Source organism: Melopsittacus undulatus, chromosome Z, assembly GCF_012275295.1.
Source record: "Melopsittacus undulatus isolate bMelUnd1 chromosome Z, bMelUnd1.mat.Z, whole genome shotgun sequence".
In the NCBI taxonomy this organism is placed as follows: Eukaryota; Metazoa; Chordata; class Aves; order Psittaciformes; family Psittaculidae; genus Melopsittacus; species Melopsittacus undulatus.
In genome coordinates this window covers 44,274,206-44,292,948 of record NC_047557.1, presented here as the reverse complement: position 1 = coordinate 44,292,948, position 18,743 = coordinate 44,274,206, and the positions used below count along the sequence as shown (strand labels likewise).

The 18,743-nt window shown below is 38.6% G+C and overlaps 1 long non-coding RNA gene across 1 annotated transcript; it reads left to right on the top strand.

Moving 5' to 3' along the window:
• Positions 1-9,839: 9,839 nt before the first annotated feature.
• LOC115947430 (uncharacterized) lies at positions 9,840-13,872 on the top strand. Its single transcript, XR_004081353.1, has 3 exons — positions 9,840-9,913; positions 10,906-11,008; positions 13,742-13,872. It is a non-coding gene; the product is annotated as an uncharacterized lncRNA (long non-coding RNA).
• The last annotated feature ends 4,871 nt before the right edge of the window (positions 13,873-18,743 follow it).

Here is an 18,743-nt window from a genome sequence, read left to right as displayed (position 1 = left end):
CATTGACCTTGATTATGCAGAAATGACAACAAATCATGTAGAGATGTAAGACATGCCTCCAGAAAGAGGCTTTCAAAAGGCTGGAAATTGAAACTTTTTCTTGTTCTCTGGCTGCAGAATTCACTGCCTACAGGTTTAGCCAGCAGCTATGACAAGCCTTCTGAATACCCTGCTGTAATAAGAAGTTGTTTCCAATGACTGACTTTTGTCTTTTAGCACATCTGACATCCATTTAAATAAAATAAGCCAATTTCCTATGTCATTTATACAGAAACTGCAGCAAGAAATACAACCTTTTGCTGAATTTGCTCCTGACTTCTTAAAAATTAAAGGCAGTAAAAGCTGAATCTTTTTTATTACTTCATAGCTTTTGCTGCTAATACTGGTACAAACATGCTTGAAGGGAACTTCTTGTGGGTTTCAATAAGCAGTTTTAAGGGCATAAGGTTTATGATAGGAAGGAGAGCCTTCCTGAACCACAAGTGCCCATCTTTTCTAAAGGAAGAAAGAGAGGAGTACAAATAAATTTAAGCTTTTATTTCTGAAGATGCTGCCCTTGGTCTTGGCAGTGCCTTTTCATTCTGGGATGTCAACATCTTAAGACTATGATGAGCAAACAGAGTAACGAGTTAACTTTCTGTATCTCTCTCATTCTGTACCACTCCCTCTTCAGATTCTCAACTGGAGTACCAGAGACAATCCAATTTTAACCTTTTTGGGGTTTTTTTAAGCTTTGCACTGAGAATTGACCTACAAGTACTAGGTGGCTTCTTCTCAATTACCACAGTGCCAAATAGTTAAAAATAGCTGGATATTTTTGAAGTTTCAGCATCTCTGAAATACTTCACTATATGACAATTTTCTGATATTAAAACCTGTCACAATTTTGATTTCTAAATAATATATAATTTGTTAACCCAGGCTAAAATTTATAAAACATACAAAGTCTGGAATAAAATACAAAATACTTATTAAAAATTACTTTGAAGTATTTGTGGGTAGTTTAATTATCTATAAAAACTACAGATCTTCTGCCTTTTTCAAAGCTGTAGTGTGGCTGCTTTGAAGAACACACATCAGATGAGCTATGTTTGTGCCCATGCCTGTGGGAAAGTGTATGTGGAGAGGAAAAAGGCATTTCTGAGCTCTTACGTTGAAAATAGAGAAAAAGATAGGGGAGTCTGAAGTATTAATAGCCATAGTAACTAGATGAGCTCATAGGGTCTAAGAGCAAGGGAGTGCTCAGTCACAAATTGGAGCTGCTATTAATAGGTGGTCCACCTATCAAATTGATGTCTCTCCAATTTAGAGACAAGGATGTCATGCAAGACAGAGTTGAACGCTTTGCACAAGTCCAGGTAGGTGACATCAACTGCTCTACCCTTGTCCTTCAGTTCTGTAGCCCCATCATAGAAGGCCACCAGATTGGTCAGGCAGGATTTCCCCTCAGTGAATCCATGCTGGCTGTCACCAAGCACCTTGTTGTTTTTCATGTGCCCTAGCATGCCTTCCAGGAGAATCTGCTCGAAAATTTTGCCAGGCACAGAGGTGAGACTGACTGCTCTGTAGTTCCCTGGGTCACCCATTTTCCCCTTCTTGAAAATCGGGGTTATATTGCCCAAGGCATTAGGAACTTCACCTGACTGCCATGAATTTTTTAATATGATGGCCAGTGGCTTTGCAACTTCATTCGCCAGCTCCTTTAGGACCCGCGGATGGATTTCATCAGGTCCCATGGACTTGTGCACGTTCAGGTTTTTAAGATCTCAAACCAGATCCTCTCTTACAGTGGGTCCAAGGTCTTAATTCTCACAGTCTCTGTGTCTGCCTTCCAAGACTTGGGTGCTGTGGTCAGAGCCTTTGCCAGTGAAGACCGAGGCAAAGAAGTCATTCAGAACCTCAGCCTTCTCCAAATCTAGGGTAGCCAATTCTCCTGATAGCTTCCAGAGGGGGCCTACATTGTCCCTAGTTTGTCTTTTATTCACTACGTACATATAGAATCCCATCCCGTTATCTTTTACATCCCTAACCAAGTTTAATTCTAACTGGGCCTCAGCTTTCCTAACCTGGTCCCTAGCTTCCCAGACAACACACCTGTATTCTTCCCAGGCCACCTGTCCTTGCTTCCACCTTTTATAAGTCTACTTTTTCTTCGAAATTTCCTCAGCAGCTCCTTATCCATCCACGGAGGTCTCCTGGCCCTCCTGCTGCACTTCCTTCTAGTCAGGATGTAACACTCCTGAGCTTGTAGCAGGTGATCCTTGAATATCAACCAGCATTCTTGGACCACCCTGCCCTCCAGGGCTATCCCATGTTCTCTTGAAGTCCAGGACATTGAGCTTGCTGCACACTCTTCTCACTGTCCTGAGGATCTCAAACTCAACAATCTCATGATCGCTGCAACTAAGGCTGCCCTGGAACATCACATTTCCAAACAGCCCTTCTCTGATGGTGAGCACGAGGACAAGCATGGCACCTCTCCTCATCGGCTCCTCTGCTACTTGCAGAAGGAAGTTGTCTTCCACACAATCGAGAAACCTCCTGGATTGCTTGTGCCGGGCTGTACCGTCCCTCCAACAGATGTCAGGGTGGTTGAAGTCCCCCATGAGAACAAGGGCCTGCAAGTGTGAGACTCTTCCTATTGATCTGTAGAGTGCTGCATCCACAGAGTGTTCTTGATCAGGTAGTCTGTAACAGATCCCCACAGTAATGCCTCCCATCACTGTTCTCCCTTTAACCCTCACCCACAAACTCTCTGTTGACTGCTCACCTGTTTCCAGGCAGAGTTCCATACTCTCCAGCCTATCCCTAACATAAATAGCAACTCCCCCTCCCTGTCTGTTGGGCCTGTTTTTTCTAAAGAGTCTCTAACCTTCCATTCCAATACTCCAGTCAAAGGAGCCATCCTACCATGCTTCTGATGTCTATTATATCATACCCCCATAGACATGCACACATCTCTAATTCCTCTTATTTGTTCCCCACGCTACAGGCATTTGTATAGAGGCATCTGAGCTGAGCTCCAAATGAAGCCGACCCATTGGCTGGAGTGGCTGGAATATCACTACATTGCTCTGAACATTTATTATAGGTGCTGGCAACTGACTGGGTGTGTTGGGATGGAATGATGCCCTCCTCCTCCAACACATCTAGTTTAAAGCATCCTTGACCAGTCTGGCAGGCCTCCTACCAAAACCACTCTTCCCCTTCATTGTCAGTCCAGCTTCACCAGCCCCCAGTAGGCCTGGCCTACAAACTCGGGATCCATGTTCAAGACACCCAAACCGTCTGACTATGGCACCACTGTTCTAACCATTTATTAACCTGGCCAATCCTCCTAGCCTTTTTAAGGTCCTCCCCTTTATCCTGGAGAATTGAGGAAAAGACAATCTGAGCTCCAGAGACCCCAACCACGTCTCCCAGAGCTCTGGAGTCCTTCTTTATGTTCTCCAGGCTACTGCTATCTATCTTTTCTTGAAGAGTTTAATTGTTCACTTATGTAATTGACTTCAGGGATGGATTGACTCTGTTAGCAGCTAAGTTAAACTTTGTTTAGTTTGGGTCAGCTGTTCAGACTCCATCTCCTCCCAACTTCTTGCCCATGCCTGGTCTGTTTGCTGGGAGAACAGAGGGGGAAAAAGGAAGCTTTGGTGCTGTGCAAGTGCTCCTCAACAACATCCAATGCACTGGTGTCTTATCAATAGGTTTAGCCACAATTCCAAAACATGGCACCTATGAAAAGGTAACTTCTTCCCATCCAGAACCAGTACATGTTCCTAACCACAGGAGCTTACCTCTACCAAGTGTAATAAAAATAATGACAGGTAGGGAATGTGATAACACAGGAAAAAGTCCAGGGCTCTAACTTGCACCTAATTTTGTATTGTGCTTTCCTGAACCCCCAAGCCATGTTTCCTTAGTGAGGACTTAGTCATTTAAATAGGTGCCTAACTTATAGGTGTTACAAAACATTTCATGCAGCCTGTTTTCAAAAACTGAGTGTTCCTTGGCCCCTTTTTAAAACATGAAGTATTCTAGGCTTCCTGCAGTGTGAAACAGTGTATAATTCCATGCAGTCCTGAGCTACCTTGGAGTTACCTGGTGGACAAACAGAACACTGTGCAAGGACAGCTCTGCAGGACAAAGCTTGCCTACTAAAGATGCAAAAGCAGTACAGTGCAGGTAACTTCACACTCAATGCTGAGATTCCCATCATGAGAATACAAAAGTCAGAAAAGCAAGTAACTTGCTTGCCACTTCCTAAAGCAAAAGCCAGTGCTGCCTGTCAGAAAATAATAGCAGATGACAGTTGCGCCCGTTTTTTGAAGATTGTCATTTTCAAAAGAATCTGTACGCATTTCTTCTTTCTTGCTTGTGCCATGTGACTATTGTTAAATAAACATTCAATCAAGACTACTAACATAAGAAATCTCTCGTTATAGCTGTACTGAAAACAAAGTATATCAAGGATAGTTTATAGTTCATATAACCATCCTCTATTTCTGTCCATCTCTGTGGGTCTTTCCTATCTATGACAGGGAAGAACAAAAAAGTCAAAATGACAATTTATTTAAATTCATTTTAACAAAAATAAGCCTGAGAACAGCCAGAGATCTAATACTCATACCTGGTTAAGGAATTCACTGCTGCTAGGGTGCCAGTTGGGTACCTGGCTGCTGGTGCTATAGTATTGCCTCAGAAAGTGATGCTTTACTCTCAGATGAGGTGGTATGGATGTAGTACAGGAGCATGACAAGATGAGAAGGTTAAAGATAAGGATTTTCATAGATAGCTTCAGCTGTCAGCTCTTGCCTACAAGGTGCAAACCTTGTCATAAAAAGAAAAAATTCTTAAAGCAAATTCCACAGTGAGGGGAAATGGACAGGTTGGTTCACTCACCAACAATGAAATACAGGTGTTCATAGGATGTAGTGAAGCTATTTAACAGTACATGAAATGCTACACAACATTTTGTTCAGGTTGGGAAGAATGCCGTAACAATTTGAAAGCACAGAGGACACGACACACTATAATTACTCACTGCAAGCAGTAAAATGGGGCTAGTGCCCTACCTTTTGCAAAAAGCAGTACAAAACCTTAATTAAAACATTTTGCTATTTGGTTTTGCCTTGAAAGCAAAAAGCTTAGCAGTATAATCATGAGGCAGTTGCTCAGTACCTACCCAGTGGTTGCAAATGGAGGAGCAATGAATTCCCAGTCATTCAGGTTCCAGACGACGGTACAAACAGAGGCTGTGCTGTAGAGAGAAATCTGCTACCCAAGCTACACTGGCAGATGCAGATATATCACTTAGATTAAACAGCAACAATTACCTTTAATTATCCTGCATCTTCTACAATCACTGCTACTACTCATCAGCTGTAAAGATATAGTATAACAGATTAAAAACCCATCATAAAAACACAAGTGAGTGCTATCTGCTGAAATCAGCAGCACCACTTTTATTCCATATTTTTTACACAGATGGAAGACAGAAAACATCTAACCTTATTCTCCAGAAGGATGTGTTTTGTCATGAAATACAGCTGTAGGCAAGCTGTATCTCTGTAAACCATTGAACTGTAGTGCATATAACACCAAACTTTTGTACTAGGCTCCTTGTTGTGCTATTTTCTATAATCACAAGCTATTACTGATATTTTATTTTACCTTTGTCAGTCAGGAAGCAGAATAATTTTACAGGGCACCTAATGTAAACATAACAAAAAAAAAATAAATTATTTTAATTAATGAGGTGAAAAAAAAGAAAATCAGTATTTTAGGGTTCTAAAGCTATTGTAAATCCAAAGATTCATATCATAATTACTCACATTGAATATAAAAAGAGTTATTTTTAAACGCCATATTTAAGCTTGTATATGAGCCTATAATTAAAAAAAAATTAAATCAAAAGTAAGAAACTTTTGGTGGTGCAATGTCCAGAAATGGCTACAGATTATGCTGACAGATTGCTCTCTATTTTTACTTCCTTTCCACAACATTACATTTTTCTACTGAAATACACAAACGGGGTTCTGAGAGGTTTATTTACTTTTGACTTTTAAAAGAGCTGAGTTCCTTCCTTGGTGTACTTACAAACATGAAAGGATTTAGAAATGGGAAAAAAGTGCAGTAAAATTTTAGATGTTGACTCCAGTATGTTAGTATGTTTACATTATGAAGTTGTTTACATCAGTGACTGGGAAGTAATTACTGAGGTGCCTTCATTTCTCAATTTCTCAAAGAGTAAGGGATATTTAACTTGCCACAGACAAGATTAAAAAAAAAAACCGTTCAGTCCCAGTCTGCTTCTTCATGCACCGGCTCTCCTCTCACAGACATGCTTCCTTGATTCTGTATGGTAAAATTTCTTTGATCTTTGTAAGCAGAAACATCTGAAATAAAGGTGATAAGTGTCATCTGTCTGAAGGTACGCAGACATAGACCACTTTAAATGTGGATGCGTAAGTATACCCTACGTTATAAAAACTTAAGAGAAAAAGGGGAATTTGGAATCCATCAAGGCAAATGGTGAAAGGGTCTGGGTTTCACCCAAAAATGTTGGTGCAGTTTCACCAACAGGTATTGTGGTCTTCTGCATATCTATATTTTATCAGGATGTGGAAGTACTGATACCAGTTTCCTAGATGACTGCGCATCCTTCATGCCTTCTAGTTCTTTTGTCCTCACTCACAAAAGTAAATGCTGTGTGCAGAGTTTGACACAATAGTGAAGCATGATGAGCACCCGGCTTTGGAAGAAGGAAGAACTTGTGGTTCCTGGCCATGTACTTAATCATTTCAAAGTGGCTTTGAGGTGGGTAATATAAATACATTAAAAGAATCTGAGCAATCTGCCTTCCCAAACTGGAAGCCATATAGGCTAATGAAAAGCCGCTAGACCAGCAAGATTCTCAAATCCTTCTGAGAGTCATTTATCCTTCCTCTACAACAGTTTCCCAAGCAGAAAAATGGGGATAAAACACCACTTTTTGTGATAATGAAATTCAAAGAAAGACAGTGTCCAAATATTATGTATTGTACTCTGTAACAGGATTTTTTATTATTTCATTTTAGTTCACAGCAAAGTAAAAAAAAAAAATCATCTCAGATTCCAAGATGGAAAAAATTAATTTTCTTCACTGTACTAGGAGTGAAGTGGAAGCATTATTTTTGGAATTTTGTATTTTATGAAGCTTTCTATGCCAGCAACATTTTAAAAAAAATATTCTAAATTCTAAAACTGCCTCTACAATTACGAGATTATTGGCCCAAAACTTTACAGTGAAGTATAAAACTGCTTGCACTGAGATTTAAATTTACTCTGAGGATTGCTAGCAGCAAGCATGCATGGGAGAGAAAAGAATTAAACAAATCACTTCCAAAGTTATACAGCAATCACACTAAGAGGGCGGTTCTGTGATCAATTAGTTTGTGATGGTTTCATTTCACATCCTTCTTATTTGTTTGGAAGGAACAGTTTAATAGGCTAGAGAAATATGGTGTTTTCATGGCCCATGAAGCAGAGCTCCCATGTCACATTGGAAGAAGTTCAGCCATGCAGCCTCCGAGGAATGAGAGAATTAGATCAATAAAAAATACTTGAAAAAAGCATCACTGGTGAGAGAAATTAAGTAAATGGAGCAGCAATATAGTGCAGGAGGGAGAAACAGGAAGGAGCAGCTTTGGCAAGTGCTGATTTAGCGGAGGAGCATGGAGCAGTTGCTGTACAAGACAAAGAGCAGCAGTATGCTTCCAGTACCTTGTTCCTCTATACTCAGCTCCGCTGTGCCCGTGTACTGACATGAGGGGACTTTCAGCTGCTGCTAAGAACTGGTAGCAAAGCTGTGAAGGAGGTTCACTGAAGGCCAGAATGGGTGTGTATAAAAGAAAGAATGGAGAAAGAGCTATTTTAATTCTCCTTAGTTGCAGCAGAGAGGTGTTTTCCACACAGGGAGAGAGGGTAGTTTAGAGAGCCTTCAGGGTAAATCTCAGTGTTCATACAGGCCACACACAGGGATTGTGCACACATATGCACATAAACACTTGCAAAAACAAATCTTTAGCACAGGCTACCTTAGCAAACATCTTAAAAGTCTGCACTTTACCCACAGTGCCAGAGGATGCTTTAGGACTGTTATGATTGCTGTTCAGGCATCACTACAGATGTCAAGAAATGTAGCATGTAAACCTGAGAAAGAGAAAAAAAAAGAAAGGCAAGGCACAAACTTTATATTAGAAGTAAATATAGCACAGAATATGCTTGCTGTGTATGCAAAATGTTCCTAGGACAGGTGGGTTTCCAGGCATTTTGAGGTGTGGGGGATATACCTCTGCCTATTCCATGCAGATGTAATAGTGTGGTATCGTTAGCTCTACCCTGCAGGCCTTAAGCTAGGCATACCTTTGTGTGTCTGTGTTGTAACTAGAAAACGTAGTAAAGCTAAAGAGCTTATTGCTATGACAGTAGCATGTGTGGCAAATCAAGCCAACTGCAAGAAGGAAAGCCCAACAACATTTTGAGGTTTTGCATGAGAGCCTGATCACTTTTATTTTTAAAATGGTGTTTTCCTTTTTGTTCTTAAGACTTATTTTTACTTATTATATTTTATTTTACTTTTTTTTTTTTTTTTGCTTTCCCAGAGTTACCCAAAACGAGACACAGGGAAGTATTCATCTGTGTTAGTCTTCTTGTGCAATGCTGAACTCAGTAACTATGGGTTGAGTGGGGCTCAAGATTTGTGTGTCTTCTGCATGTACCTCCCTGATTACTGTCCCACTGCTCTCTCATAGTTTTGAACCTGTGGCCACATGCTCCATAGTCTTAGAAAACTAGTAAGGAATTTGTTAATAAAATGCATCTTCTTCTTTTCCAGAACATTCTTCCTGAGAGCCCACAGCTAGCTCCAGCTGCATGGGATTTTGTGCTTGAAAAAGAGCCCTTTCTAAACCAGAGCAGACCAAGTGGCAAAGCACTTGGCACAGGGACATCAGCCTAAATTTCCCATCTTCCAAGCAGGAGAAAGAGCTATCGATTATTCAAGGTGGGGTTGTTACAGCTGATAATCAGGGGTTATTGGTAACACTAGGACTTTAATCTTGTTTGTGTACCTCAGTTCAAGACAACAATTTCTGAGCTCTTGCCCATTAGCACTTATTTAATTTAGATCAAATCTGTATCACTCTTTAAACAAAAAATTGACTGTGAAAATTTTGCTGAAGTAAGGGATTTAATGATGTTACTTTTCTGTTGCAATGATTTATTATTGCTGGTTTTGAAGAATGAAGGAAGAACTATATGGTGAGGTGGTTACCAAGTGAGGGTTCACTGCCTGGATCCCATGCATCCAGCCAGCTGGGAGCTAGGGACTACTTCTGTTCAAGCTAAAGAATCAAAAAGCTGAATATGTGGAACTCCAAAACTGTTTAAGACCACTTCACAGCTATCTTGTGGACATTATAGGCCAGATTTACTTTCTGTATCTCTTCTCTGCTGCAGGTATCAAATTTGTTGATTGTTTCCAAATCACACAGTGATGCAATGCATTCTGGAGGTTCCGAAATTCATGAGCACATTAGAAAACACTTTCAAAGCACAGTCAACCATCAAAAAAAGTAAAAGATACCCTTCTAAGTAAGGGTCATGGAGTTGAAGCTAGTGGAAGGAGCAGCAAGAAGGGAGAGGCAGTGTATACAAGGAGGCAGAGCAAGCCACCTTAAAAACAAAACCCAAACCAACCAACAATAATTTAAAAAAAACCACTCAAAACCCCAAAAAAACAACCAAACCAAAACCAAATTTGCCAAACAATTGTTTTTAAAGTTCTGATTTTTTTTCAGGTTGTTTCATCAAAATATATTGCCTGATACAACTGGATGTGTTCTGTTAGAAACATGAAATATTTGCAATAAAAGTAAGTTTTCAGCAATTTTCACACTTCATTTCTAGCCTCTAAATGAGCCTATCTTGCCAAAAAGTTGTTTTATTTTGTGAATGTTTTAAAAGGGTCTTTCCTAATGTAAAAATATCTCCTTTCCAGGAAAACTGAGTTTGATCTGAACAGAAAGTACTGCTGAAATTAGAAAGGTTAGCATAGCACAAGAGCTTTAGCTGGGGAAATTAGTAAGAGTCTCCTGTGATCTCTGCAGGCATGAAGTCTCACACTTTCATTCTTCAGCTAATTATTACAAAAGAAATTTTCCACACTAAAAAGCAATATTACCACCATTGCAAAGCAATGCAACTTACAGAACTGTTGCAACAGATTGGATCCAAGTCCACCTAGCTCTACAGATAGTCTTGAGACATGTCTAGTGTATTTATGTGGAGTTTTTCTCAGGCTGTAGTGGCAATATTGAGATAGCAGTACCAAAACTGCCCAAAACTGTCACATCTGGATACTTCATAGATTTCTGTAGTGTAACACTTCTTATGTTACCTGGATGATGATCTAAGAGCAAAACTAGAGATTTTAATTCCTAATTAAATTTTCACACAGCCATCACAAATAAATGCACTGCTCATACACTGTGCAGTGAACAACCAGTGGGAGTCTGCTTTGCGAATATTATTTCTCATATCAACACTCATGCTCTGCGTAAGGAATGAAAAAAAAAAATTAACATAGCTGAGAACATGGAACAGTAAAAAATATTTTCGGTGCTAAATCACACTAACCTTGACAGCAGATAGCTTTCACAAGATTTCTAGGTGAAAATAGTTTCATACACATAGAAAGGTGACTGGAGGGACTGAAATTTCCAAACTGATGCAGTATGGAAAACTCTTCAACATCACTTTTTATCAGTTGTAATTGTCAAAGGTTTATAGTAGATGCCTCTGGATCACAAACAAGCTTTTGACTAGTATATTTATAATATCAGACTTTATCTTTCTTTTTTTCAGTGTTATCTTACTAGCAAAAGACTGCTACAGGCAAGAATTCACACCTCTGACAATTTAAATCAAACCCAGAAAGAAGCCAGTACATATGAACAGAATTTCAAGGGTAAGTTCACAAGAAAACCAAAACTAGAATTCTGTTGTTTTCTTGAATAAGGTGTACAAAGCTAACAGGGCTAACTGCGTGTGTGCAGTTAACTTCACTTTTTCTTCTGTTTTGGAAATGGGCCAATTCTGATCTTTGGGCTTAAGTAACAAATAGGAATAGATTTAAGTTAGGGAGAAATAAGATGGATATTCACAACATGTTCAACATATTCCCAATGAACACTTAATTTACATCATATATCATGCTAAATATCCAGTTCTTGAAGAGGCTGATCATAAATAATTTTTATTCAGGTCAGCAGCCATAGAGGAGGTACTACTAAAACAAGTTCTAAAGCAAACTCCTTTAAAGAATAATGTAGAAATATATAGCTATAATTGGATTTGGAGATACTTTCTTCTTCATATTCATCTGAGCTATACATACAAAATATATTTTCCCATCAGTTTTAGTCAATTTAAACTAATAGTGTTGGCAAGGCTATTTTTTTTAAATTAATTTTATTGACATTACTGGAGATAGAGATACCAGCATTTCCACACTAAGTGAACATCTCTGAAGACTGTGAAATGACTGAACATGGTAGGCACCCCTACAGATTTTATCTAAACTAACCAAACTTTCACACTTAGGCAGCAGACTGGGGTACAGATGAAGCAGAAAAGACAAGGAAGAGATAGCATTATCTTTGACATGATCTGTTAAACAAGAAATATCACCTGCCTGTATTCTCCTTTATCCCCTCAACACACATAGCCCCCCACCCCAAAACAGCAACTGTGACATCCTGTAACTCAAAACCAATACTTTAAATCAATTTAGTGTAGTGTAAATTACAGAGTCTGCTCCACAAATAATTTGCACTGAAATGTTTATCAGCTCTCTGACATAGCTGCTTCCATTTATAGCTTATAAACTGTTTTTTACTGGTTGCTTCACATCTGATAACATGGCTTGAGAACAGGTGGTGGAAATGTTAGGCAATTATGAGAGCCTCTGTTTGCCTGTGTGTGGTCTCTTGGTTTGCAGCCACTGACCACATGCGAAGGCATTGTAAATGTCTCAAAGTTAGATTATCAGCCTCCATTGTTGAGTACTGCCCTAGCTGCAGCTGGAGTCCTTCTGGACTGTAAACAGCTTTATCAAAGGGTTAAAAGTTCAAAATTTTCAAGACCTACATATAAGATCAAAATTTACCCAAAGTAAATCACAAAATATTTTTTAACCCTGCATGTGTAAGTAGGAAGGCTGTGTACCTCTCCAGTATTCCACTCTAAGGCTGGTGTCTCAGTAAGACTCAGAAAGTGATATGTTGGCCAAGGCAGAAGTGGGTTTTTTTGTCATGTGTTACCATTGCACCTTTAGAGATTGCGTAGCAAACCTTGCTAGCATAAATTGGCTGTCTACAAATAAATTAGTAAGGGTTATTTAATTTTCTTTGCAAGGAAGAGTAAAATCCTTCTGCAGCTTTGTCACAAAAATATCCTCCAGGAGATTCCTTGCAAATCCTTCACACTCAGTAACAAATATTCACCTTTAGAGGAAGAATCCAGTCTAATTCAGAGTACAGATTTTTGTTTTCTTATCAGTAGTCTCCAATCCAGAAGGGATCAAACTAATCGGAAAATCTTGCAAATTACTATTTGCATGTATAAAGCCTTTTAACAAGAGTAAAGGCTGTTTTGTAATTTGAAATTCTTTCAAATTTTAATGCCATTATTGCTAAGAACTTTTTTGCTTTGGAAGGTCTAAGTGCTGCAGGACTTTCTCACCAGTGGGTATAGTCAAACTCACACTGTTTTCCACTACCTTCCTGCCTCTGGATGTGAGAGGTGGCATTTGCTGTTGAGTAGTATTTTCCCTAAAGCCACAACAGGGATGCACATCTTGGACTTCAGCAGGCAGTAAAATAACCTTTGCAGAATTGAAAGGAGCAAAGAAATAATAAAGAGGATATTCTACAGATGGTGCAGTCTTGAGTTACTCTATCACTGTACTCTCTCCCAGCACACCTGTATTTATGCAGGTCCCCTTCCCATTTAGTGTGCAGTCATAACCTCCAGAAAAAGTGCATGCATTCTAGCAAACATTTTATGTGCAATGGGCTTTCTTTCATCTGTAACGCATATCATTTCAAGAGGAACAGGTCTATGCAGTTTATCAAAATGCTTCTAGTACATGTTTCCAGTACTACTGACTGAGATGGGAAAAGGGTAGCAGGTCTGGACATAAAAAGTGCATGAACCATAGTAATTTTGTAAGAAGGTGACCGGTGACAGGAATGAAGCTGCATCAGGGGAAGTTCAGATTGGACATTAGAAAAAGGTTCTTCACTGAGAGGGTAATCACTAGAACTGGCTATCCTGGGAAGTGCTCACAGCAGCAAGCCTGTCAGAGTTCAAGGAGCATCTGGACAATGCTCTGAGACATATGGTTTAGTTTTAGGAAGTCCTGCAAGGAGCAGAGAGTTAGACACAGTAATTCTTTAATATATTCTGTGATTCTATGATCATGTATGTATATGGTTATACATGTTGGAAAGGTTAACTGCATAGCCTTTGCAAAATTCCTTTGGGATGCAGCAAAGTGCAATATACCTTGAGATCATTGTACTGAAGTTCTCAAGGACTAATTGCAGGTTTTACATTTTCCTTTCTTGCAATTTTTGTTGCAAATAATCCTGGAAGTCAGTTAGTGCGTGACAATAAAGATCATTTTTTTTTATTCTAGAAATCCAGACAAGAAGATATGCCTGCAACTCACACCTAAATATATTGGACTTACTGCAGACATCAGTTTTCAGCTGTTTGACCACGAAATTAGTTTTATCAAGCTAACCCACCCTGCAAACTAATTTTTGTTACATCTGCATCTCAGTGTCAGCTTGGTATGCTCTTTTACTTGTCCGAGTTTTCAAGAATGGATGTGTCCAGATGGAGAGGTTTTGAGAGGACTATGGTTGTGTACTTTACAAAATTTTTTTTTAATTTGTACTGTTCTGACATTTTCAGCACGACCTTATATTAGAATTTTAGCTTGCCCTTTCAGAATGCATTTTAGAAAAAAAGCAATTTCCTATTTTCTGATACAAAAATGTTTTGTATTTTTTTTCATACCAATGTCAAGCACTGTCTATTGAAAATATTATAAGATTGCAAAATCTCATGTCCAGAAATAAGTAAGTGGCAGAATTAATGTGTCTGCCATCTCCAAGTTATGTCCTTTCAGGAATCTTTCAAAAAGTTTTTAAGAAAACAATATTTTATATTTTTTTTTTCCATTAGGCACATCAGTGCACACAACAGATACTGTTCACTGAGCACACCACCCGATGAAAACTTCAGAAGCTCCCACCCAGCACTTAATGCTGACAAACTCCCTTTTAATTTCCATTCTCCATGATTTGCATGTTGGTAAGGTTCTTTTCATTTAAGCTTTTCTTAAGAAATTTCAATTTACACTGAACACTAGAACAGGAAATTTCGGTTCAAATATTTCATTTTTCAATGTCAGGAAATGAAAATAGAGCCATAACAGAAAGTGTTAGACTACTTCTAATGTTTGTGCTATCATCACAGCAGTAATTGTGTGTTCTTAAAGGATGAAATTCATTAATGCAACGTAAGATTATGGATACAGTGCACTATGATGGCTTTGCAACGTCAGCTGTGTTGTGGCATACCCCCATGACAGTTCACACTGAGAACATGTCTCTGCTCATGAAAGTAACAGAAAAAAGTAGAGATAAATGTGATCTAGCTCGAGCCCTTTTTTCTCCTTGCTGCTGTGGGGATTATGTGTACTGAAGGCTCCAGACACTTGCAGAAAATAAGGAAAGGAAAACAGATTTTCAAAGGCTTGATGCGAATGTGTGTACCTAGTTTCCTGTGCACTAGGACACAAGCTTACTCATGAAAACATTGTGCCACTGATCTTCCCAGTAACTTTCCTCATGACTTTTCTCTTATGACTTTTCTTCTTATTTTGAAACCCAGGTGTGGAGAAGCTGAAATACAAACCAGCACTATTTATGTTGCCACGTGCTTTTATCTAGTGATTTCAATTTTCAAGTTTCATTATGATTGGGCAACAGAGCCTGTTAGGTCAATGGTATAAATTGTAACTAAATTCTAAATATTAAACACAAAATTTTCTGCAGACAGCTAGCACTGAAACTTAACCCCAAATTAAAAATAAATAAATAAATAATTTAAAAAAAGAGAAAGCAGCACTTTCAGCAAAGTTACAATGTTAACATAAGGAGAAAAAAGGTTATTGAGATATTTCGATTTTGCTTGCTTTTCCCTTTCAAGCATTGGGCTACATTTGTGCTAAGTTTTGAAGCTTTCTTTGAAATGATGGGAAATAATGTTTATAAAAGAAGCAGAGGATTGTTACATATTTGCAAACTACAAGGATCAGGGACAGAAAAAGAGAAACTGAATTTTGAAGTGCGGTGCAGATGTTCTTTAAGCTCAGCTGTCAGCCCTTACACTGTGGCTACATGATTGTAAAAATTTCTTTGAAATCTCCATGGCTGTGTGTGTGCTTAGGCACTAAGAACTGTAGAGTAAATATGGAAAACAAACAAGTTGAAATGTGTGTTATGTGGAACAGATTGTATGTTTACTAGTGAGGATGTTACAGGTTTAACTGTCCTAAAGAGAGGTTTCTTTTGGGGGAAAACCAAACCAAACCTGCTGACCAAGCAAACAATAAAACTCTCCCTGCAATAAAGGCTGAGCTTCGTTTTCCACCTACAGGACCTTGCTCACTGAATGAGCAGTAGGGTGCTTGATGTGTAGCTGTAGCATATAGCCAAGTTTGTCCTAAAACCTGCATTGGTATAGGTTGCCCTCTGTATAAGATGATCACAGAATCACAGAAGAGTTTTGATTGGAAGGCACCTTAAAGCTCATCAGTTCCAGCCTTTCTGCCATGATGGTATGGACCCAGCTTCTGTGGAGATCCCAGCTTGCATCAGAAAATCAATATGAAAATGTTGCATGGTATTTGGAAAATTGCAGTGGTCTGCAGAAGGAAGAAGGGGTTTATTGAATATTTTGGACATTTTTTCCTTTCCTTTTCTTTTTGAGCTGGTTCTATTGTCTGCTTCAAAACTTCAGCTTGGGAAAAGAAGCCTAGCCATAGTGTACATAACTGTATAAATAATGCCAGCTGTAGAAGCATTCACAGAACATTGACAGTAATGGATAAAAATGCATAAAAACTCAATTTCTTAAGCATTGCCTTAAATTACAGTAAATCAATGAGTCCAAGTTCTCTGAAACACCAAGTTGAAGTACAAATGTTTATAAAATATCAGGCTCCCAAACAGATGGGCCAAGGGCTGCTTGGCAGTTTGCATGTAAAGGCAAAAATTTCCCAGATGACCAATGTCCTAGATACTTTTACATTTAAGCTAGAATGTGGTGATACCATGATCTGGGTCTGTAGAACTGCTAACCTATCACAACATCAAGTAAGGTTAGTTGAACTGCAAGGCTTTACCATTTTTGAAAATCAGGATCAAATGACACACATTAGTTGCCCAAAAATATACAACAATTTACTTTGCTTTCTTCATGTAGTATTGCCATTGATAATCAAGTTTGTTAATTTTCTGTTCTACTAACATTCTATAACATTTTATTAACATTAAAACAAATAAAAGAGCTTTCCTTCTGGAATGATCTTAAGATCCTTTCCAACCCTAACTATTCTATGATTCTATAATATTGACAGCAAGCAATAACTGGAGAACATTCACTATCTTGGTCATTCATCTGTAGTTTCAATTTGTGTGCTACTATGAAAAATTAGACATATAAAGTGCTTTTTCTGGTCTTTTTTTTCCTCCTTGCACACTTACCTGTCATATAAGGACTGTAAGGCATAATGACAGTTAGTTACTTCAGAAAATTAAAAGAAGGGCCATACATTCAGCTAGCAGATAGTCTTGTCTGCTCTGCTGCTTCTTTACAGCCCAGGGACGGAGTTTGTCAGTATGGCCGTGGTGTTCCTGTTGCTGTCTACTAAAATATTTTTGAGTCAGTCAGGATGATGAAAGTAGGAATTAGCCAATAAGGTACATGTAAAGAATATACACGTCACTTGGCCTCAAAATACAGAGTTTGCTTTGCATCGGGCCTTGGGACTTTTGGAGCTTTTCAGACTCCAAAGAGCTGCAAACACAAGCATTACAAGATGACAGCCAAACACAAAATATCAAGGCTGCAACTCCTCCTACTCCCCCACATAATTTTGAAGTGAAAATCAACAATAGAATTGAATTTACAAGTAGATATACACAAAAATAAATATGTCAGGTTTTGCAACTCATTCTTTCAACCTTTCCAGGGTCTTCTATTCCTGACATATTGTTCTAATTGACGGGTAAGATTAAACTAAATTCTTAGAGATCTATAAGGCTTTATTTGAGCATTTTTAGGGGGGAAAAATCCCCAAGCCAACAGACAAAATGGTAAGTAATTAGCAATGCTCAAAGATCTATTTTTCAGCCAAGTACCTGTCATCACATAGTTTGTGGTACAGGTTAAATATTTGTCTCCTGATTTTGCATCTTATTTACTTAAGACTGCTTTTCTCAAATAATTACCCTTTTCTGTAATTTCTGTAATATCCCTGATACTTACAAATGGGACGCAACCATGGAATGCGGTGTATCTCAGTGCAGGATGAGTTTAAGGGTTGGTTTCTGTAACGCTGGTGCTCTTCCCCATTCTCTGCCTTATCTCAGCCATGTATTCCAGGCTATCTAAATACTCACTAGAAATGTGAGTGAAGCAGATCTTGTTTCCAGTGAATGACATTTTTATTTGTACAAATTTGCAGGGGTTTTATGTTTAGCCTGCTAATGGGTAGAATTATGGAGTTCTTTTTAATGCTTGGTCATGTCAAAAGATTACACATACGGACAGAGGGAGCAGCCCTTTCTGTTTTCTGCTACCAATCTAATAGTCTTCATACCTGTATAAAATTCAGCTTGTGGCTTTTTACTATTTTTTCATTTAGGGCTACTTTTGAAATATGTACTTCACAACTTTATTGAAACTGACCAGAATTGCTGAGAGTTTTAAATAAAGCAAATCCACAGAAACACAGGAGCATATCGTCATCATTTTGCCCCAGTGTTCAGTTTAACTGTTCAATGTACTGTTATATTTCAAGGTAAGAAAGGACTATTTTGCTCACTTAGTCTCAACCTGCCTTTATGACAGGCCAAAGCACTTCTTCATTTTTTATCAAGGCCCAGAACCGCAACTTCTCCTTTCAGGTGCTAAGCAACCTGAAAAACTTGTGGGAAGCCTGTAGATTTTACTGGATATTAGTTTTCTGTAAGACATGAGGTGCTATTACCTAGATCTGATCTTGAATTTCAAAAATAAAACACCATGCAAAGATACAAAGACCTAAAAGATTTCTGTTAGGGAATAGTAATAATATGCAAAACTATCCACACTTCAATTCTGATAGAGAATGACTAGAAGTTTCTATCACTGATCTTAAAAGAGAATTGGCAGATTCCACCAACCCTCAAAGAGAAGCAAGCCACAGATAGCAACTTTACCAACGTTTAGAAGAATAGCCGTTGGATGTCTGGGAAAATAATTCCTCAGATTTTAAATGATCTACACAAAAAAATAGATTGAAGTGTTTTGGCTGGACTGTTTGACTTGACTTTCCCCTGGAGATGAGCAAGATTTCATCA